A 23,182-nucleotide genomic window follows, 5' to 3' on the forward strand; every position below is an offset into this window, starting at 1 on the left:
GGCTCCGTGTGACTTCTGGCTATTCCCAAAACTCAAGAGACCACTCCGGGGAACGCATTTCGAGTCGATTGAGGACATAAAAGCTGAATCGGAGAAGGTGCTGATGGCTATACCGCAAACGGACTATTTGGCATGTTTCGGGATTGGAAAAATCGTTGGCATAAGTGTATTTCATCGAGAGGGGATTGTTTTGAAGGGGATGAAATTGATTTACAAGAATAAATAAAGATTTTTTATTTTACAACCAAATTCACCTTACTTTTTGCCCACAGTAGTATGTAGCTAAATGCCGACTGGCCCATTGACGTAACGAAATCTTTGCCAACTCCGTACTGATAGCTTCCCTCCGCAAGAAACCGTAAAACAGAGGATAGTCGGAGAACTGTAGTTTTGGACGACGACCTCGCTGAGCTTCCGCTGTCTTCAATGAAACTCAAAACGTATGTAAAAGCAACTTTATTTAACCGGTAATTTTTGATAAACCTATTTTAAGCCAAATTTAAGTAAACTTTTTCTTTAATAGAAAGGCAAGCACTCACAATGGTTCGTCCATATCGAGAGGGTGGCTTGCATCTTTCAATCTTTTTCGCTCAACTGCGTTTGCTTCTCTCACTTTCGTCCTCCTTAACACAACCGCGCATGTCAACGTATACATTTTACTATGAAAATTCAGGTAACTTGACCAAAAACTTAAAGATTATTTGCCAAATTGTGTTGTTTACATTGAAGTGAGTTGTTGTCGAAATATCAAAATTTGACATTTGAGTTTGGCAGCACTTTTTTCGTGCCCACGATTACAGTTTTTTCGTATTCGTAGTAGACATTCGTATTCGTAGGTTTTCTACGAAGGATTCTATGAAAGGGCTGAATAATAATGTGGAAGAAAATGCTTAAATATTTTCTTGAAATTCTAATTGAAAACCGTGGAATTGTTATGAACAGTTTGTCGAATTTTTTTAATTTTTGTTTGAAATTTTAACTTATATATTGTTTATAAAAAAAAATTACGAAAATTCAAAGCAATAAAATAAAAATTGTCAAATCTAGTCAAAATGATGAGGTGCTATTCCTTTGTCGCGTGCTGTATATACACCCACATTAGGGAATTACTCGTAGAAGTACGCTACTGTTCAATAAAAAAATTTGAACTTTTCATGTTATCGTTTATTGACTCAAAACTGTATGGCTAGCTAAAAATATAGCTTGAGTGCAAACAACCACACACACACACACGTAAGCACTTACATAGAAAAACTCTCACACCTTCATACAAATATGTATGTACTTATGAATATTATATACGCACACACAGACGCGCCTAGATTTTTATAAAAAAATGATTTGACTATTTAAGTATATCACTATTCATACACACATACATATGCATGAACATGTAAATAATGAACTGCTTTCTTTGCACACGCGTATATCGTCTTCATGGCTCCCTGTATCCAGAAATATACATTCTGTCAAAAAAATATCGGGAATTGTACATTTAAAAAGGGCGCGTTACACATACAAGTCTGTCTACATTTTTTTTGCTGGAATGTTGGCACAACTGACCTCTATAGTGTCGCAGAGTTTGAGCGCAAACTGTCAATTAGCTTGTTTTTGGCATTTAATTATATCAGCCAACCGCAGGTGTGCTCTGCGATTTCCAGTATGGATAAAAATGTCGAACAAAGAATTTGTCTTGAATTTTGTGTTTTGGCCGGGATTTCGTATGCCAAATTATTGAAAATGTTGCAGAAAGCCTATGGCGAGTGTGCTTTAGCAAAATACGGACCTACCCTATGATCAAAAAGTACCGGGAATGTTTAATTTAAACGAACCGCGCACGTGGAAACCGGTCCATATTTTTTTCTTATGTTGGTAGGACTGTAAATTAATAAAGAATATTATTGGCCCTTATTATGAGCAACATTCGATCTTCGACTGTAGTCGAAAGTTCTGATCGAACGAATTTTCATTTGGTATTATGGTGCTCATTCGTTGAAGAATAGGACTATTGTGAATTTCGATCGCTCGACGCATTTACAATAGATAATTTTTTCTCAGCTGATACAGCATATCAAAATAAAAGAAAAACCGATTGTGTTGAAATTCTTTGCTAACAACATTTTTAAAAGTTAAAAAAAGTATTTTTTGTGAAAATGAGTACAACGGAGTTGTGGTTCGACGATTTATCGGACGATGAAAGATTAGTGGAACTAGCGAGAAGTAGAAAACAGTTGAGGGGCGCATCCAACCCCCCTAGAAATGGCTTCCACTGAGTACGTTTAGAATTTTTAAAAAGTGTTGACGTACTTAATATTACACAAATTTCATTACAGATTTTGAAAGAACTTTATATTATCTAAAGAGGCGTTTATGAGCCTACTGTCCAGTACAGAAAACCAGTTGCAGCAGTGCACCCGAGCCAAATCCATTTCAAATATTTTAAAGCTAGCCACAGTTCTGCGATTTTGTGCTCAGGGATCGTACCAATTGAGTATTGGTAATGAAGGTATGCTAGGACTTGCTCAACCCACTGCGTCTGTTGTTCTATCGGAAATAATAGATGTCCAGGAAAATTATATTTGCCAAAGATGGATACAATTTAGTAGCACAGAGGCTGATCTGCAACAAAGAAAAGCACATTTTTATAGCAAATACAGCATAGGAAATGATATTCTTAGAATATTATAGAAAAATCTAAAAAGTATTAAATAGAAAACTTTACGCCACAGTTTCTGTTTTATTTTTGTTATAAATTTTCTTTATTCAATTATTCGTCATTCGAAAAAAATATATATTTCAGTTCCTCTACGTATTTCAGCCCATACTTGCCAAGGGAAAATAAAAATGTATTTCTATAAACATCACAAAAAACAAAACCATTATTAACCTTAATCCATTTTGCTGCCGTTCTAACTGGTGGTCCCAAGCAATTCAGCTCCGTTGTAAATTCCTTCCATTTTTTTGCTGCTTGAACTTTGGTGCAAATCCCTTTTGCGAATTGTGGATTCTCTTCCATTAATGAAACTAGCCTTTCTAATTGCTGTTTGGTACTCACGACTTTCGACCTGCATAAAATTAACAAAATTAGTATATATTTATTATTTGGTTACTATAAAACCATAAATAATCGCAAACAACTTACATTTTAACAAGTTTACCCACAATACGCAACACAATCGAAAGCAAAATTGCATTCGACTCTAAATTCGGTATTCAACGAAAATTTGGACAGGGCTGCACCGCTCATAATACCAAATTGACATTCGATTTTCGATCTTCGACAACCAACGAATATCGAAGATCGAATCTAACTCATAATAGGGGCCATTGTCAGTCAATAAAGAATATTATTTATTCGTTTTGAAGCGTTTGAGAGATGCTGTACGTCGCAAATGGGAGGAAATGTGGGCAAACAATTCTTGGATTTTGCATGATGATAACGCGCCATCGTACCGAGCCCAAATTGTGCTGGATTATTTGACCAAACACCAAGTAAATAGCATCGTGCAAGCACCGTATTCACCTGATATGACCCCGTTCTTTTTGTTTCCCAAGTTGAAGTTACCACTTTGTGGAAGGAGATTTCAGTCGATAGAGGAGATCAAAGAGAATGTGACGAAGGGGTGCATGGAGGGCTGGGTTAAATGTTAGCACATGTGTGTTGCTTTAGATGGGTCATATTTTGAAGGAGATAAAATAAATTTGCTTGAAATTTAACTCTGTTTTGTTTTATTTAAACATTCCCGGTACTTTTTGATCATAGGTTTTTGCAGAGGGCCGAGAGTCCGTGTAAGATTTGTCTGGATCTGGTCGCTCATCAACGTCGTCAACGAATGAAAACAAAGTCGTCGATAAAGTCAAGGAAATGGTACTGGAAAACCATCATTTAAGTTTGAGGGAGGTAGCCCGTGACCATAGCGCATCGCACGAATCAATTCGCAACATTTTATACTATTCATACACCATTTGGTTGATTTTTTTTTTTTCAAAAAATTCATCGGAAGAAGTTGGCTGAAGACGTGCTTGAGCAAGTGAATTCGGACCCCACGTTTATCCAGTGATAAGACATGGGTATATGAGTTTGACATGCAAATCAGTGAACATAAGCCGAATCCCAAAAAACCACGGTCAAAAGTGAGAGCCATGCTACTCGTTTTCTTTGATTGTCATGGTTCTGTGCACTCGGAATTCGTTCCAAATGGTTTTACGGTAAATAAAGAATATTATTTGGAAGTTATGCTACGTTTGAGAGAGAATGTGCGTAGGAAACGGCCCAATTTGTGGAAAGAAAACTCATGGATTTTGCACCATGATAACGCAACGTCTCACAAGGCTCATATTGTGAAACACTTTTTTGACCAAAAGCTTGACAAGTATCATCGAATAAGCATCGTTCACCGGATTTAGCCCCCTGTGATTGTTTTTTCCTTTTCCCAAAACTTAAATTGCCACTCCGCGGACGCCGCTTTGAGTCAATGGAGGCCAGTAAGGAGAATTCGCTGAAGGAGCTGAAGAAGATCTCTTGAAACGCGTTTAAAAGGTGCTTTGATGACTGGACTAATCATTGCAATAGGTGTATTGCTTCGAATGGAGCCCATTTCTAAGGCGAAAAAATAAATTTTGTTGATTAAACAATTTGCAATTAAATAATAAAACGCAAAATATTGAACTATTCCCGGTACCTTTTTTACAGAATGTATGTTCATTTATGCCAGTTGCTGAAGCTTGGCGAAAAGAAGAGACCTATTGCTTCTTACTTGATAATATGGAGCGGCTCTTAATGTTGAAATGCAGCTTTTTCCGAAATGTACCACAGACTACTGGTCCTTGCCACTCGCTTACTTCTTTTACTAATTTTTCTCAAGTTCTCAAAGCTTCTAACATTCATGGAGTAAATACATTGTATATATTTACCGCTTTGGTTAAAAAAAAAAATAAATAATTGGCGCGTACACTTCTGTTAGGTGTTTGGCCGAGCTCCTCCTCCTATTTGTGGTGTGCGTCTTAATGTTGTTCCACAAATGGAGGGACCTACAGTTTCAAGCCGACTCCGAACGGCAAATATTTTTATGAGGAGCTTTTTCATGGCAGAAAAACACTCGGAGGTTTGCCATTGCCTGCCGAGGGGCGACCGCTATTAGAAAAATGTTTTTATTAATTTTGCTTTCACCGAGATTCGAACCAACGACCTCTCTGTGAATTCCGAATGGTAATCACGCACCAACCCATTCGGCTACGGCGGCCGCTTTGGTTAGCAGAATTAGAAAAAAAAGACAAAAGCACCTACATACATACATATGTTGATGAACGTTTATGACTATGCAACTCCCTGTATAGGAATGTACAAATCATGTTTATGTACGCACAAAATATACAACGACAACCGTCTATAGGCACAGTGGAACAAATTTCAAATTTATTCTCACTCACTTCATTTTGGTTGGAAAGCGATTTAGTAGTTTTTATTTTGTCCCATTGTTGTTTTGTATTTTCATTTCTTCTTTGGTGCGCCGTTTGTTTTTGTCTGCAATGCAAGCGTCTTAGTTCTCGACAGCGCTCTTGACTAGACAACACAAGCACCACTGAGCTCCAATGCTATTTACGGCTGATATGGGTACATTCTCATTTTGCTGTTGTTGTTGTTTTATCTCTAGTTTCAACCGTATTTATGTTTTCATTTCTTGATTTTATTTGTTGTTTTCCTTCAAGTGCACACCTCAGCGTCTATGTACAGCAATAGGCGGGCGGAGAGACGGTGGTTCTAAACACCAGCTACACTCCCGCAACAATCATTTCCATAGTCGCTCAGAATTCATATCACTTCTAAATTAATTGTACGAGTATACGGCAGCAGGAGAAGATGTATGGAGACGAACTTTAAATCACAATATTTACATATTTACATATGTATGTATTTTGAATGCAATAGATAGAAAATCTGAGTTAAAGAGATAGACAGCCATACAAACAGCAGCGGAACTACCGAGCCGAGGTAGCAACAAAGCGAACCACTTGGCGGGAGCATAGGAATATATGTATGTATGTACATATGTATGTGTGCAGTAGGGGGATCGGCATGGGATTCTCTGGCCGGTTTAGGAATGTATGTATTTTTTAAAGTTTTATCGAAGTAATGCCATCTCGAAGTTTCTCTAGTTAAGCTTTCTTAGCCTTCAATGATCTTTTAATGATCTCCATCCATGTGTAACTCGAGTAAAAATTAAGTTACAAGTTATAATATGATGATGTCGGCTCACAAGTTTCTCTTTAAAATTGCTGAGCTTCATTTTTCACTCTACATTTATTTGCAACTAAGTTTTTAAGTCAAAAAAACTCAGCTCAACTTGATAGAAAAAAAGAGGTTGTCTGTAAAGTCGGTTTACTGACGATAGTTTAACGTGATAACGTCATAAGAAAATATTGATGGAATGGTTGCAATTTTCAAAACAAAATTTTAATTTTATTTGTTTGATAGATATTTTGTATGGATATAGAGGAGGAGGTAAATGGAATTGATATGGAATAGGTCAAGTTACATTTACACAAACGTGCAAAATGACGAAACATTTATCAAATTCATGAAAGATATCTTCGATTGTGCATCAGACGTTAATAAGTCAACAACACTAAGAGGCACCATCATCGATTTGCCTTCTTCAAGACACTTTATACTCGAAACACTCCCTTTCATTTCCTACTTTTTCTATCATCGTCCTATTCTGAACAGAGAAATGGTTCATTGCCATGCACACAGGAAGAAGGCATATGCAAACACAAGTATGTGAATTTATATACAAATGCGCATATAAATACATATACATACATATATAGGACAGAGCCAGATGTCGAACGTTGCCGAACGCGGGGGTCGATTGTGCTCTTTGTCGTTCGTTCCGCGCTCTCGCTTGCAGTTCAAGCACATTAGCATACATTTGCTTGCGTACGGAATAGATTTGTAGATTTGATATGTCCATATGACTTGTATGCATTTTTACATATAGATTTGTTCTTTTTGAAAATTGCGCGAAATTGTGTATGTATATGCATGTTTATATACATATATTAGTATACAACATATCTTATAAGGTATATGGTAAATATTACCATACATTTTTTCCTTCATATAATATATAATAAAAAAATTAATAATAATAACATTAAAACAACAGGTATTATTAACAAACTTGGTTTTATTTTAAATTCTTCAAGTAAATCAAATTAATAATAATCAATAAGAAGGCATATGCAAATACAAATACGTGAATTTATATATGTAAATATGCGCATATACATACATATATACGCTCACTTAAGTAGGAGAGAGCAAGATGTCGAACGTTGCCGTTTGTTTGCTTTGTCGTTCGATCCGCGCTTTCGCTTGCAGTTCATTCAAGGTAACGGCAATGAGCAAGGTAACGACAAATGAGCAAGGTAACACTAATGAGCAAGGTAACGACACATTTTTTCGTGCGTGCAGCCGGCTAAATCGAATTATAAGACGTTAGCACGTCAAAAAATGATAGAATACAACATTGAACAGATTGAAACGGCGATCAATTTAGAGGTACCATATTTTAAATTGAAATGAAAAACGAAAATTCAAATTGATTTGGGAATCTCTATTTTTTTTTTGTAAAACCACTCATGACATTTATTTTTTAAAGATAGTTCTTTTCAAATGTCGGGCATCCGTAAACACCTATTTCGAATGACTCGCGACTCGCTGGAGGACTTCGGTCGGTATCTCGTGAATAACTTTAGTAATGTTGGCTTCCAATGCCTCACTCAAAGCGGGCTTATCCACAAAGCATTTAGACTTTACCTATCCTCACAAATTAAAGCCCAAAGGTGTGATATCACACGATCTTTGTGACCAATCCACTGGTCCGAGACGAGAGATAAATTTCTCACCGAAACGGTGACGCAGTAGATTCATTGTTTTACGGGCTGTATGACAAGTAGCGCCATCCGCCATCTTTTTGGAACCAAATGTTGTGGAAATGTGGCCCGAGGATTCCTCCAAAGCAAAGGCAGCACTAAACGGTTATTTTCAATGGATTTAATGGCTGTTTGTTGGTTCTTGAATATCTTCGGGTTGCTCTTCAGCCCAAATACGGCATTGCTGCTTATTGACGTAGCGATTAAGCTAGAAATTGGATTGTACACCATAAGATGGCCTGAGCGCGTGAAATGATCGAGCAAAATTTGGCTGAATCTTCCAAGTGAAGTGAGCCGAAGTTTCCCTCATAATTTTTCTTTTCACCATAGTTAAAGTGCAAACCTGGTAAATTTATCTTCCTTGGGCTTTCACCGCGTATGCTGGTAATCAGGGTTTCGCTACTGTCTCTAGAACCTCGATATATGTAGGAGAATTCACTCGAAAACCTTGAGTAAAAAGTCTGGTGGCATGACATGCTCTTTGCTGCTCGTAACACCACTTTATCCTTGAAATTGATTTTGTTAAGCAGAAAATATTATATCCCAACATGATGCCGCCCCTTTTAACACATTTTCTATGACTTTCCGCAAGAGTTCCAGTGCTAACTGTTCACCCATCGCTCACTGAGTTGACGCGATATCCACATTTCTACACTCAGATCACAGGAAGCACCAATCTTCTCATTATCCAGGAAACTACCTACTCTCTATCTACCACATCCGTCCCACGGTTCCCGTAATATTCCTGAAACCAGCAGCCCAAATAAGCTTAATATCCAAGTATATTCGGATTCGTTTGAGAGAGAAGTCAAGCATTCCCCTGATAATTTCGTGCGCACCAACAAGGGCAAATCCCTAATTGCCGCTTGGTTGTCAGAGTAATTGCTACTAAATAAATAAAATAAAAAACACTATATTGAGAGTGAGTTTCCAATACTTATTATAATAATATATTATATAAACAAAAGATCGTCGTAAGTCCCTGAGTATTTTTGCAAGGTTTGCTGGTTGGTAGAGGTGGTGGCTGAGTGACAAATCCCAAACTCAATTAGCACCATCTTAGTTGTTTTGCAAATACATCCCAAGTGACGTCAGCCCATCAGCTGATTCAGTCAAATTCGCTCAGAGCCAAATAGCGGTCTACTGAAGAGTATACCTTTAAACATCTTTTCTCCATGGTGACAGCCTATGTATTGCCTTATAACACGATTACCGAATTTGTCGCGCAAAAGATCGACTGGGGCATGGTCTGTGTTCTATGGCGAGCCATCCTGCTTAAAGTAAAGATCATCGAAGTCTATGTATCCAATTTCCGGCCACACAATATCCTTCATCTGCATCTACATCTGTAGTGCTCACCGTTGACTGCTGTTGCGTATTCAGTAGCATTTACAAAGAAAAGCCAAGGGTGCCACATCTCCGAACTATCACTCTCTGCATTACCGATCACATGCAGGTTTTCCGATCCTCACATGCGCCAGTTTTGGTACAAAAGTGTCGGAGAGGAGTATTCGGACTCATTCTAAAATTCGCATCGAAAAACCTCTTTGATATTTTACAAAGGGTTGAAAATATGCCTTTAGGATCTTTTCATTCTTCTGGCCGGTTGCTCTTTAAGACTGAAGGTAGGTAGGTTTGGCAGCCGCATCGCACATAGAGACAACGATGCCACTTAGACCACGGAATGGGTCCGTTGTGAGCCGCGGGGGCTGGGCTACATTTCCCTTTCCATATTGAACCATCCTGAGCTTTTGACAAAGCTTAAAAGGTTGTTGATACCTAAAGTGTATAGATTATCTATATTCGTTAAGAAGTAGGATTTTAAAAATCGGTTTTTGCTTCTGGCTAGAGCCGGGCATGTGCAAAAAAGGTGTTGAATTGTTTCCAATTCCTCCTCATTTATGCAGCTACGACAGAAATCATGCGTGTATACGCCTAATCTCCTTGCATGATTTCCTATGAGACAATGTTTTTATTGATTCCGTTCAGGAATTTTAATGTTAAAAAAAATGTCGATAAAATCACAGAAATAATCGAAGTTGAATGGCAGATTAGTAGTTGTAGCAGCGCCAGGAGCTTAAGATCGACCATAAAACAGTTTTAAATCATTTGGGCAAGGCAAAAAGAAGCTCGGTGTTTACGTACCACTCCTATTACCACCAAAAATATGATGGATCAAATTTCCATCTGCGAAGCCTTGGCCGGAATGAAACGGAATGAAATCGACCCATTTCCTAAGCGGATGGTGACTGGGGATGAAAAATGGGTCACGTATGGCAATATCGTGCAAAAACGATCGTGGTCGAAGCGTGATGAAGCAGCTCAACCGGTGGCTAAACCAGGACTAATGACCAGGAAGGGTCGTTTCAATGGCAGCCGGTTCAACGTTACCGGAATGACTCGGGTTTTTTCCGAAAAAAAAGGGCTGCTGCCCTAGTAAACTAGCCCTGTCTAGTGTACCGTGCCCTGTACCCCACCAAGAAGGTTCTATTGCGTATTTGATGGGACTTGAAAGGAATCATTTATTATGCATTGCTTCCGTATGGCCAAACACTAGATTCAAACCTCTACTGTCAACAGCTTTAGTATTCGAAGCTAGCGATTGACCAGAAACGGCCATAATTGTTGTGCTCCAACGCAAGGCCACCCACGTCAGTAGTGAACCGCCAAAAACTCTGAGAGCTTGGTTGGGTTTTAATGTATTCACCAAATAGTCCGCATCCGGCACCAAGCGATTACCACCTCTTTCTCTCACTGCAAAACTTTCTAAGTGATAAGAAATTCGTATCAAGAGAATATAGTGAAAACCGATTACTAGAGTTTTTCGCAAATAAGGACCAAGACTTCTACGAGAGAGGTTTTATGAAGCTAATCTTAAAATAGCAACAAATTATGCAACAAAACGGTGCATCTTTGACCCCAATCGGACAATCCAAAACATCTTAAATAAAGTTTTAAATTTCACGCAAAAATAATGGATTTCTTTTTCGATCACCCTAGTAGTTACACGGAGGCAACATAGCAACATAGCAACAATGCCAGCAACAGCAATAGAGCAACAGTTTGCGTTTGCTTTTGTATCAACAGCTGAAGCAGACAGAATCAGCGGTGACAATAACAACAACAATGGTCTGCCTAGCTCAATCGACATCGAAATCAGCCGATGCGAATCAGTTGAAGTCTGGTTACGAACGGTAACGGTGTTGGTGTTGATGTCGCGTAAAGCTACACATTTGTATCGAAGCACTCAACGAAAATAGTACGTAAAATGAAGAAATAATAATTAAAATTACTAAACGAATAGCACAGCTCGTATTGCTAGAAATCTACACGGAAGAGGTCCTATCATACAAATGAAAAAAAAAATAATAATAATAATGGTTTCGCGGAGAACTTTTCGTTTTGACGATTCTTAAATGAGACGCTGTCTCGCGATGTTTTTTGTGTACCGGCAAAATGTTATTGAAAAACGGTGTCGCCGCATGAGAAACAGAATAATTTAAGATCATTTTAATAAATCCACAAATCCATGTTTACATACAAACAAAATTAAAATAAATAACGAAAAATCGTATTATAAGCGAGGGGTTGTGTGACGCCGAAAATGTGTTGGTTTAGTGGGAGGCTGTGTTCGCTGTGTAAATTTTAGTAAAAAGAAATCTAACGAAAAATAAAACACTTTTGGTAGTAAGGAATGTTTTAGCTGCATGGGTAGTATCCGGTTGCGAAGCACCGGGCATGAAATACCAAATCATAGTAAAGGGTTTTTCTAATAGCGGTCGCCCCTCGGCAGGCAATGCCATGAAAAAGCTCCTCATAAAAAACCAATTCAATTGCCATTCGAAGGCGGCATAAAATCTCGTTAGGTCCTTCCGTTGGTGGAAAAGTATCAAAACGCACACCACAAATAGAAGGAAGAACTCGGCCAAACAATCAATAACTAAGTATAAGCGCCAATTATATACATATATACATATGTATGCATGTATAAACTGCAGTGATTAAGGTTTGGTGTGCGGTGTTTAGTTACATCGCGGCTTTGTTGGTGTGGTCATTTCTGTTGCGCTGTTTTGGTATACTTTTTTCATATATTTTGTTTTCTTCTTTATTTGCGGATTCATTTGTTTGCTGTCTTTTGCTTTCTTCTTTTTTGTAGTTGCTTATATTTGCCTTTTGTTTTTCAAAGGTGGGAAAACGTGCATACAATAGGCGGAAAAAATGTGCGCCACTTCAGTTGGTATTTTATGTTGAAATTTTTTCGTAAATTTTTTTTTTATCAGAGTTCCTACTATATAAACCCGTGCAATTTTAAGTTTGAAAATTTCTTAAAAATTCCCAAAAATCAACAAAGTTTTAGGCCGAATTTTTATAAACTTTTTAGGTAAGCGGGTTTGCAGCTCAATCAATTGTTTTGTTTATTTTCATTTAAGTTTTTTTTAGGGGGCTTGGGGTGGTCAGAGACCCGAAAAAATGATGATTTTCAAAAAAAAAATGCTTGCTAGTCAATTGCTTTATTTTACAAAAATAAAAACATAGCATTAATACATCACGTTTCGACTTGACTTTAGCAAAATGTCAAAAAAAAAAAAAATTAATTAATAATTGTAAAAGTTATCGCTGTTTGTGTGGAGCTCGTTTCTCCAGAAGTCCCTTGCTGTGATCATCACAAGTCCTTGGAGATTCATCTAAATTAAATCGGACAGGAGAAATTAGTTTTATTAATTATTTATTAATTTTTTTGCTACTTAATTAATTTATTTAACAAAAATAAAAACATAGCATAAAAACATCATGTTTTAACTTGACTTCACCAAAATTTCAAAAAAAAAAAATTAATAATTGCAAAAGTTATCGCTGTTTGTGTGAAGCCCGTTTCTCCAGAAGTCCCTTGCGGTGAACATCACAAGTCCTTGCAGATTCATCTAAAACCAATCGGACAAGAAAAATTAGTTTTATTAATAGATAATCTTGTGCCTGATCGAAGCTTTTTTTTTTCAAAATGAACAAAATGGCGGCCTCAGAAAATTTTTTCCAGATTTTAGAAAAAAAAACCAACAGTTAATTGTTAAAAAAAAATCGAAATTTTTGAAAAAAAAAATCCTTCGATCAGGCACAAGTTTTTTATGTTTTTCAAAAGCTGTATAAATTTTATTGAAATCTACGTAGCGGTTTTTAAGTTACAGTGTTCACCAGTTTGAAAAACATAGTTTTGAGAAAAACGCATTTAAAGTTTTGCTATCGGCTCCGGATCGGCCGAGCGCCCTTTGTTAATTGTTGAATAACTTGAAAAGTATTTGTCGGATTCACTTCAAATTTTTATACAATATTTTTAAAACATTATACTTTAAGAAAATGCAAAAAAAAATCGATTTTTTGAAAATTCTGACTACCCCTAACCCCTTAATAGAAAATCTTGTGCCTGTCGAAGCTTTCTTTTTTAATTAACAATATGGCGGCCTCAGGAAATTTTTTCAGATTTTCGAGAAAAAAACCGACAATTAATTGTTTAAAAAAATTGAAATTTTGAAAAAAAACTTCCACCAGGCACGAGTTTTTTATGTTTTTCAAAAGCAGTATAAATTTTATTGAAATCTACCAAGCAGTTTTTAAGTTACAGTGATCACCGGTTCAAAAAACATAGTTTTGAGAAAAACGCATTTAAAGTTTTGCTATCGAGTTCCTAAGCGCCCGAGCGCCTTTTGTTAATTATTGAATAACTCGAAAAGTATTTGTCGGGTTCACTTCAAATTTTCACACAATATTTTTAAGATATTATACTTTAAGAAAATGAAAAAAATCGAGTTTTTTTAAAGTTCTGACTACTCCTAAACCCTTAGTTAATGCAAGTTTAAAGTGGCTAAAAATTCATAAAAATCTTTTGGAATACCATCCCTGCTATGACCTCATCATTTGATGGAAAACGCTTTCCACGCATGATTTTTTTAGTTCTGGAAACAGATAGAAGTCCCTGTGACACGGTACATTGTCCTGATAAAAAATAGCTTTTTTTCTTTTTTATGAAAAGCTTATTCCATAGCAAAAATACACTCGGAGGTGTTTCTGGTATGCAATTTTATAGCTCATTTAAATGTGCATGGAAAATATTAAAAATCAACGAGAGTTTTCAACAACTTCATATTTGCGCTTTACTATATTAGAATTAAACTACATATCAGAAAAAAATAAATTAAATTGAAAATTTTATGCAAGTTTGATACTTTTAAATAAATTTCTTCTATTGTGCTATAAATATTTTTCTCCAAAAAAAAAAAAAAATTAATAATGTTGAAAAAACTTACAGGGTCATTTTTTCACTCACTGTAGGTACATACAATTTTCAAACAATTTTTCAACTACAAAAATGTGATCGAGACACTCTACACAATAGAAAAAAATGCGCAAGCTGTATGCGTTTTGCTTTCGCCAAAGTTTAAACATTTCTTTTTTTTTTAAACGGAATTTCATTGAACAGCAAGAAAAAAGTGGGCCAAACAGTCAAATTTTTCAAGTTCCTTGCTGATCCCCGGTCGAGTAGCACAAATTCGTAATCTGCTGAAATCTGCTGCTTCATTCACAAAACAATCATATTTTTCGTACTGAGCTCGGCCTGAGAGATGCCGCATACTAAAGAACCCAAGAATGAGTTTGCAGCTGGCCATCGTGGGGGCGCTGTGTGATCGACATGAAGAGTCCAAGTTTGCCTCTCGCCCACTTAAGGTTGGTGTGGTGTTTCTGTGCACGTTAGAATCTTCTTAGACGGCGTGAACCTTAGAAGCTTCAAAAACCCTCAAAGCATTTACGGTACCAATTGGCAGTGTGGAATGGACACACTAACCACCTTGGTTGTCTAGGTTGATGCCTATCTAAACCTCTGCCGTACTATGAGTCCGCATTTGGCTCTACCCGAATTTGTGTGATGAAGCACAACCACCACGATACGCCACCACCAGAGGGGCTGTTCTCAAGAACAGGTCTGAGGGCGCCTGTTCCCCGTGGTAGCAGATTTAAGTCTCCGCTCAGACTTCGTAGCCACTACCAATTGAGCTTCCATACAGCTGTGTACTGGTGGCCGTACCCCAAATCCCACAACAGCACACAAAAGCTCCAACTAATCAACTGAACGCCTGAAAATTCCTTCGCCGTCTGCATAATTCACGCTCATACTGACTTAATACTTCGTGATTTCGTCAGGAATTTTTACAAAGTTCACTCGCTTTTACCAAAACTTTTAATTTCCAATTTTAAATTTCATAGCTTTTATTGCGGTAAACTTTCTTATTCTTTATTCTATGTTTATCGACCGTTAAAGCCGCCGAAACCGTCATGACCATCCTTGATCGCAAAAAGGATCATTTATGTGTCGAAAAAGGTTTTGCTCATTTGAAACTTTCAGAAACTTCATTTCGAGCTCGATTTTGTGTACTTGCTTCATTAAATTTTGTTAGTTAGCGGCCATTTGTCTTCCGAGGTGGCTCGACTTCCATTCAATTCGCGCCTTAATGCGCTATTTTTAATGCCTTTTAATGATTTTTATAAAACATCGACCAGACACAGCCAAGTGTTCCTGAAAATGACTTCTAATTGAAGTCGAAAGTAATAAATTAATTTGTTGTTTTAATGCGTAACCTACCTTGAGCTCACAGATTAGATTAGATTAGATTGGATTTGTGGGGGGTTGGACAAGTCTAAGCACTCAGTTAGGAGACCATTGTATTACACCCGGACAGATTTCAGTAGAAAGAATAGAGAGATAGGAAAGATAAAATGTGCGCGGTAAGACGGAAAATTTAGTTTGAGGTCACTGTTCCATAAATCTCTTGGATTCATTGATGAATCTTAAGAGATCCGGAAAAGGAAGAGTAAGAACCCTATCCGTACTCAGTATATCGCAACGTCTGATTCTGGACAACGCCGGACATCTACAGAGAAAATGCACTGCAGTGTCGTCATCCTCAAGACACGATAGGCATATTGGGCTGTCGACGACCCACATGGCAGCCATATGCGGACCACAGGCGTTGTGCCGTGGGATTACACCCACCAGTACTCTCAGGTCCTCTCTGCTGAGTTGTAGGAGAAAAGTCGTTATTTTTCTGTTTGGTTCTTTCACAAAACACTTGGCTACTCTACAGGAGTCCAACTAAGATCAATGACTTCTAAGGGTAGACCTCATGAAGTCGTCTATCCATAGTTTAATCGATGCAAAATTGATACCTAGAAAGGGTACACGGCCTAGTGGTATGCTTGCAGAGCCTTCATTAGCCAATTTATCAGCCATCTCGTTCCCTGTAACACCACAATGTCCAAGCACCCAAATAGAACTAACTTTGTTGTGTTTGGTAACACTGTTCAGTTTTGTCTTACATTTACCGACTAATTTCGAAGAGCAGCGTGAGTTAGCAAGGGCTTTCAGTGCAGCTTGACTCTCACTACAAATTCCAATACCGCGTTCAAGATGGCATAGACTTCCGTAAAGAATACAGTGGCCATCTGTCATGTGGCATATAAGTACTTAGTGTCTTCGTCCAGATCCGCTACCATCACTGGTTTGGGATCCGTCGTTGTAGAAAGTGTGCTGATATTCCTTTAATAGGTTCTCTGGACTTAACCATTGATCTCTATCTGGGATCAAAACATCAAACTTCCTACTGAAGCTAACGAAAGGCACCCGATTGTCCACTGACATCGAGAACAGTGTGCAACGCTCCGACAACTGGTGGTATATCTAATAGTGGCCAGTGCTTTCTTCATTTTCCCAGACTCCGTTTAATTTGAGCCTGTACGCCGCCTTCATCGCCTCTTTCGAATTTGAAGATCTAGAGGTTGCAAGTCGCACTCATAGCACCTGTGATACCCAAGCACACACTTCTCTGTAGTCTGTTTGGGAGTTTTACTCTGGAATTAACCATTGTAGCCTTCTACCATACTACAGAGGCGTAAGTAATAATGTTCGAGAGACCTTCTGCTCGACGTGCTTCTTCCAGGTAAGCTTACTATCTAGGATTATTTCTAAGTATTTAACTTCAGAAGACAGTTGCAGTGGTATCCCTTTCATCTCTTTCATGTGCGTAGTGACAGGCTTTTCATATTGCGCTCATGAAATAAAAAAACGAAACTTGAGCTCAAAAAATAAAAAGAACGAAAACTAAAACGTTTCTTCTTAAAACTTTAAGTCACTTTTAGGAATTAAAGAAGTTTACTCACGAAACAACTGACCTACATACATACATAGCCAATACAAATGATTTGTGGTACATTTTTATTTAAAATAAATTTGTTTTTATTTTTTTCCAAGTGTAGTCAGAAAGTTAGGTACTATATTCGTCATACAGGATGCTGAAAATTGGCTTCTAACTCGTTTGTTGTTTCGTGCACGAGAAAGTTCATGAGGAGTTCATTGTCAAAGAAGAAAAAATATTAACCATGACTTCTTTATTTCTTTTCCACTTCGTTTTTGATATCCGTATTTCGTTAATATAATATTAAAAGTAGACCTGGCTGGATTTCTGTGGCTTCTGACTTGGTTGTTTGGGCCAATAGCTGTTTTATGGCTATTTTATGGCTATTTAAATATTCATTCATTTCACTGGCTAAGGTTATATTTACAATACCAGTATTGCCTTGCATTGTGTTGTAGTTTTGATGAATATTTCAAGTTAACCATGCAAAGTCAATACCTACAAACCTGGCCGAGTCGTTACACATCTCTTAGGAACACTTTTATAATCCAAAGAAATAATTCTAATGAAGCACCTGTGGCTTATTGGAATGCGCGAATGAAGGCAAAGTCGTGAACAACAAGTTTTGTGTCTACTTTGCATTTTTTGTTATATGAAAATATATTTAGATTTTGCCCAAATATGTAGAAGCCTACTTTGTCTTTTTTACCAAACTATGCAAGATTTTAGTAGTAGGTGCATGATGGAGTGCTCCATCCCCACATGCAAAATAAACTTGATTTTAAAAAGAAAAACAATGAATTGGGGTCTTTTCATATATTTGCTATGTTTTTCACACGCATATGCATTTGCGCTTATAATTTTTATATAGCAGTAGGTGCACAATTTTATTTGCGCTTATGAAATACAAGGTGGCACCAAATTAGTCCCCCTAACGGTAAATTTTTAATTTCTGCCAATGGCGCTGTACGTCAATCGTACTTGACACTTGTGAACTAGGCAGCTGTCAAAATAAAGATGACCATCACTCAAAAAAAAATGTTTTATTCATAGCTACAAGGTGACGCAAAATTAATCATTTTATTTTTGCATAACCTTTTTACTCAATAGAAACATTTCGAAAAATTTCAAAAACAAAATATTAAAAAAAATATATTTTCAAAAAAATTCAAAAGAAGAATTTTATAAAAATATTTTTATATAAAAATATTAAAAAAATTATTTTCAGAAAAATTAAAAAAAAAATATTAAAAATATTAAAAATATTTTTTTATAAAAATATTAAAAAAAATTATGTTCAGAAAAATTAAAAAAAAAAAAATATTAAAAATATTTTTATATAAAAAAAGAAACATTTCGAAAAATTTCAAAAACAAAATATTAAAAAAAAAAATATTTTCAAAAAATTTCAAAAAAAATATAGTATATAAAAATATTTTTATATAAAAATATTAAAAACTAAAACATTTTCAGAAAAATTAAAAAAAAAAATATAAGAATTTTTTTGTATAAAAAAAGAAACATTTCGAAAATTTTCAAAAACAAGATATTAAAAAAAAGTATTTTCAAAAAGTTTCAAAAAATATATATAAAAATACTTTTATATAAATATAAATAATTTTTTTTATAAAAATATTTTCAGAAAAATTCAAAAAAAAAATATTCAAAATATTTTTATATAAAAAAAGAAACATTTCGAAAATTTTCAAAAACAAAACATTAAAAAAAATAATATTTTCAAAAAATTTCAAAAAAATATATAAAAATATTTTTATATAAAAAAAACAAAATATTTTCAGAAAAATTCAAAACAATATATAAGAATATTTTTAAATAAAAAAAGAAACATTTCGAAAATTTCAAAAACAAAATATTAAAAAAAAAATTTCAAAAAAAATATATATATAAAAATATTTTTATATAAAAATATTAAAAAAAAAAATATTTTCAGAAAAATTAAAAACAAAAAAATATTAGAGGTATTTTTATATAAAAAAAGAAACATTTCGAAAATTTTCAAAATCAAAATATTAAAAAAAAAAAAATGTTTTCAAAAATATAAAAATAATAAATATTTTTTTTCTTAATATTTTGTTTTTGAAATTTTTCGAAATGTTTCTTTTGAGTAAAAAAGTTATGCAAAAACAAAATAATTAATTTTGTGCCACCTTGTAGTTGTGAATAAAATCGGTGCTTCCAAGTACACATTATTCTATTGATTGAAAACTTAGAAGGTTCTTAATGGTACTTCGATGAAGCCTCGTTTTGAAGGGTGCCAGGCCAACATCAGCTGAAATTTTAAATTTAAAGTGAACTAACTTATTTTTTAGTAAAAACAAAGTATGTGTGCATCTATATATAAAAGCACAGCAGTTTTTGATAAACATTTTTTTAAAAAGCTCAAAATTTTCCGAAATTTTTTTTAAATTTATTATAAAATAACTGCATATTTAATATAAGGAAATAATTTACTAATAGATACTTCCATACGTAGAATATAATTGTGAATGTACAGTTATAATTTCAAGTCAATCGGCTAATATTAAAAAAAAAAAAATTAAAATTAAAGAAAAAAAATATGACAAAGTTTTTTTTATATTTATTATTTAAATTTTTTTTTCGTTATGATGGTCTTCCAGAAAACGAGCGATTTATGCATAAAATTTATTTTTTAACCATGTTTTCTTATTTTTATTTGATCCACAGAGTGTCAAAAAACCTCAGTAGGAGAAAATGGGCAAAAAATATTAAAAAAGTGTTAAGAAATCAATTAAATAATAAATCGCATAAACACACAACCAAACAAGTGGAAAACAAAAGAAACAAAGAAGAATAACTTCAAATAATTATTACAAAGTGAATCGCAAACAATTTAATTAAAAGAAAACTCGTTCAAACTGGTATGGGTAAGGTGTATTAATAATCCTTCAAAAAATAAATAAACATTTTTGTTAATGAAACTTAAAAATCATTTAATTTTAATCAAAGTGAATGCTAAAAGCGTCAGTGAGTGAAGAAACTTTTGAAAATATATACAAAAGCAGAAAAAACCAAAAACAAAACACAAGAGAACCAAAAAAAGAAAAATGTGAGCCGAAAATAAAAGCGAAATAAGAAGTAGAAAATTGTTAAAAATAAAAAAAAAAATCCAAACGCTAGCAGTCGCAAGCGAACTCTATTATCAGCTTATCAGCAAATAACAACAACAAAAACAACGCGACGAGTCAAAAAACGTGCATTCACAGCAATAAAAAAAGTAGGTACCCGGAGGCATAAACAACATCAACATTAAAAATGTATATATAAACACTCAGACACATACACATAAAAATCCAAAAATACCTACGTTTGTACATCAATTTTTTGGTGCACTGTTCCATTCTCATTTTGTACCCACATGCTGTGCACAGTGGCTCACAGTTGCATCAATTATAATCAAACAAGCTAAAGCACTGGGAAAAGGTAAGTTTCAGAATTGAATGCACATCTTTACATTTCGATCGAGCAAGTTTTTATTAAATTATCTACTTCTAAAAAAAAAAAAAGTTTTTAAAAGTGAATGGACTGTCTTTAGGTGCAGATCCACCTGCAAATAAGTGAGGACGAAGCGAGACATTTTCAAACATTCATACAATTTTTCACACTTCCTATTTAAGAATTTTTAGAAAATTTTCGGGCATGTAGTTTCACACTATTTAATTCTAGTAAATATGAAATTGAAATGAAATGAAACTTGAAAAAGGCGAGCCAAGAAGCACCGAGAGATTTGGTAACTCCTAAAACACTCAGGCTAAAAAGCCCTGGAAAGTAAAGAGTACTAGATAGTCAAGGAGGAGAGAAGATCAGTAGATTAGGTTAGGTTATGGTGGTTTAGTGGTTGTTGTTGTTGAAGTGGTTGAATATTTCCACTAAAATAATCCTAATTAGTGACTTTTCCAAGTCAGATCCATTTAGTGAGGTCCAAGTATAACAGCAAATCCTTCATTTCGATGTCTGAGATCTCATTAATTTGCTGTAAGAAGGAGCGAAGTCGTGAACTAGCTAGGATTGAAGGGGAGGTTGAGTCGGGCTGCATGCTCCCACCACTTTCCAATGACCTGTAACGGTTGCAGTGATGCGTGAGATGTTTGGTCGAGAACATCCTAACAGGTGGTTCGTCCTTTGGATTTTGTATGACGGCCATGTGATTTTTGTTTTAATGCATGTAGTTAATTGCTTCCATCTTCTTGGGGCTAAAGCATGATAGTGTGACATAATCGATACTTTTATTGTGTTCAGGAGGGTGGAGACTGCCACCGCCTCTGCTAAGTCTAGTGTGGAACCTTTTCTTGCTAGCTCATCCGCTATCTCATTACCCCGTATGTTCCTATGATCGGGAACCCATATCAGAGTGATTTCAAGCCAATGACTAAGCAATTCCAGCTCCTCTCTACACTGTAAGACAAGTTTGGATAATGGAGTTGGAGTCTAAGGCCTTTATAGCTGCTTGATTGTCTGAGAAGGTAGCTACTCTTGCAGCAACTTCCTTGTAGAGTTTTAGTGATTTGCATGATTCTCTGATCGCTGAAAGTTATGCCTGGAACACGCTGGCATAGTCAGGAAGACGAATTGACTGAAATAGGTTGAGTGGCTCCGAATGGAAGCCACCTCCCTACCACAGTTCATCTTAGAACCACCGGTATAGATCTCGATAAGGTATCTTCCAATCACCTTCCCTTTGCTCCATTCGGCTCTCGGTGGAAAATGTACCGTAAAGTATTTCTTGAAGTTAAGGTCGGGGACTGTCTGATCTGTTTTTGATCAGCGAGGGTCCCTGTAAGAGGATCTTACGATCTTGTTGTCCAGCTGCCTATGTCTCTGAGTCTCCCCGCGCTGCAAGTAGAGATTGTTTTAATGTTTTAGCAGATGAGTTAGTACATTGAGCGCTTCAGTAGGACTGGTGCTAAGCGCTCCTGTAGTTAAGATACACGCTGTTCTTTATGTCTTGTTCAGCTTAGTTTTGTTGTATCTCTTTTCTGTTGCAGGCCACCAAACTAGTGCCGCATAAGTCAGTATTGGCCTTACAATGGCTGTGTAGGACCAATTGGATAGTTTTGGTTAGAGACCCAATTTTTTACCCAACATTCTCTTACACGTGTAAAGAGCTATATTCGCTTTCTTTACCCTGTACTCTACGTTGGACTTCCAGCTGAGTTTGGGGTCTAGGATAACACCTTGGTATTTTGCCCGTTGGGTTAGCGGGAGACTAACGACGTTTAGCTTTGGGGGATTATGGTGGTAGTCGGTTCGTATGATCAACTCACTTAGATCTTGCAGGTCCGTTGTGATAACTCTGTGTGACACGGGAACCTTGTTTATTTATCTTCATGACACCATTTTGAGGCTCTTATGAAGTGTAGGATAGGTATAATTTACAGTTCTGTGAGAGAATTGAAAAAGTGTTTACCTAGACAACCTGCTCTGATTTTAATTGCAAAGGAAGTACCCAACTGTTTCTTCCTCTTCCTCATCTCTACAACTTCTACAATATTCATTGGAGTATAATAGTGGTCTCAAGGAATGCCTGCCAAATAGCCAATGACTGGTGACACAAGCCTCGACCTTCGAGAAGTCCGAACTAAAATATTCACCAGTCTCGAAGCGCTGAAAAAAGCCATTGTCAGCGAGTGGGCCAAAATACCTGCAAGTCACATTCGGGCAGTTTGCGGTTCGTTTCTGGACCGTCTCAAGGCCATAGTCAAGGTACAAGGTGGTCATATCGGGAAAAGTAAATTGATTCTTAATTTTGTATTATTTTCACATAACTTTTACTTTGAATTGAATAAAAGTAGTTCTTCCAAACTAAATTTATGGTTGTTGTTGTTGTTGTATCAGCATAAACATTCCCTATACGTATGTATGTATATGGGGAATGCTGCTGAAGTGACAGTCCTTGGCCGGATATAAATCCGGGTCGTTCCGGTAACGTAGAACCGACTGTCGTGGGAACGAATTTAAATTTATGGTCTTTTTAATTGGTTACACTGCGAGTGCTGGACTCTGTAAAAGCAAAAATACAAGCATTG

At 35.9% G+C, this 23,182-nt stretch overlaps 1 long non-coding RNA gene across 1 annotated transcript in view; it reads left to right on the forward strand.

The window, feature by feature from the left end:
- Nucleotides 1–11,121: 11,121 nt before the first annotated feature.
- Nucleotides 11,122–23,182, forward strand: part of LOC129243623 (uncharacterized) — a 65,317-nt gene continuing 53,256 nt past the window's right edge. Inside the window, exons 1-2 of the long non-coding RNA XR_008582330.1 lie at nucleotides 11,122–11,197; nucleotides 19,824–20,579. This is a non-coding gene — a long non-coding RNA (uncharacterized LOC129243623). The remainder of the gene's footprint in view (nucleotides 11,198–19,823; nucleotides 20,580–23,182) is intronic.

Source organism: Anastrepha obliqua, chromosome 4 (assembly GCF_027943255.1).
Source record: "Anastrepha obliqua isolate idAnaObli1 chromosome 4, idAnaObli1_1.0, whole genome shotgun sequence".
In the NCBI taxonomy this organism is placed as follows: domain Eukaryota; kingdom Metazoa; phylum Arthropoda; class Insecta; order Diptera; family Tephritidae; genus Anastrepha; species Anastrepha obliqua.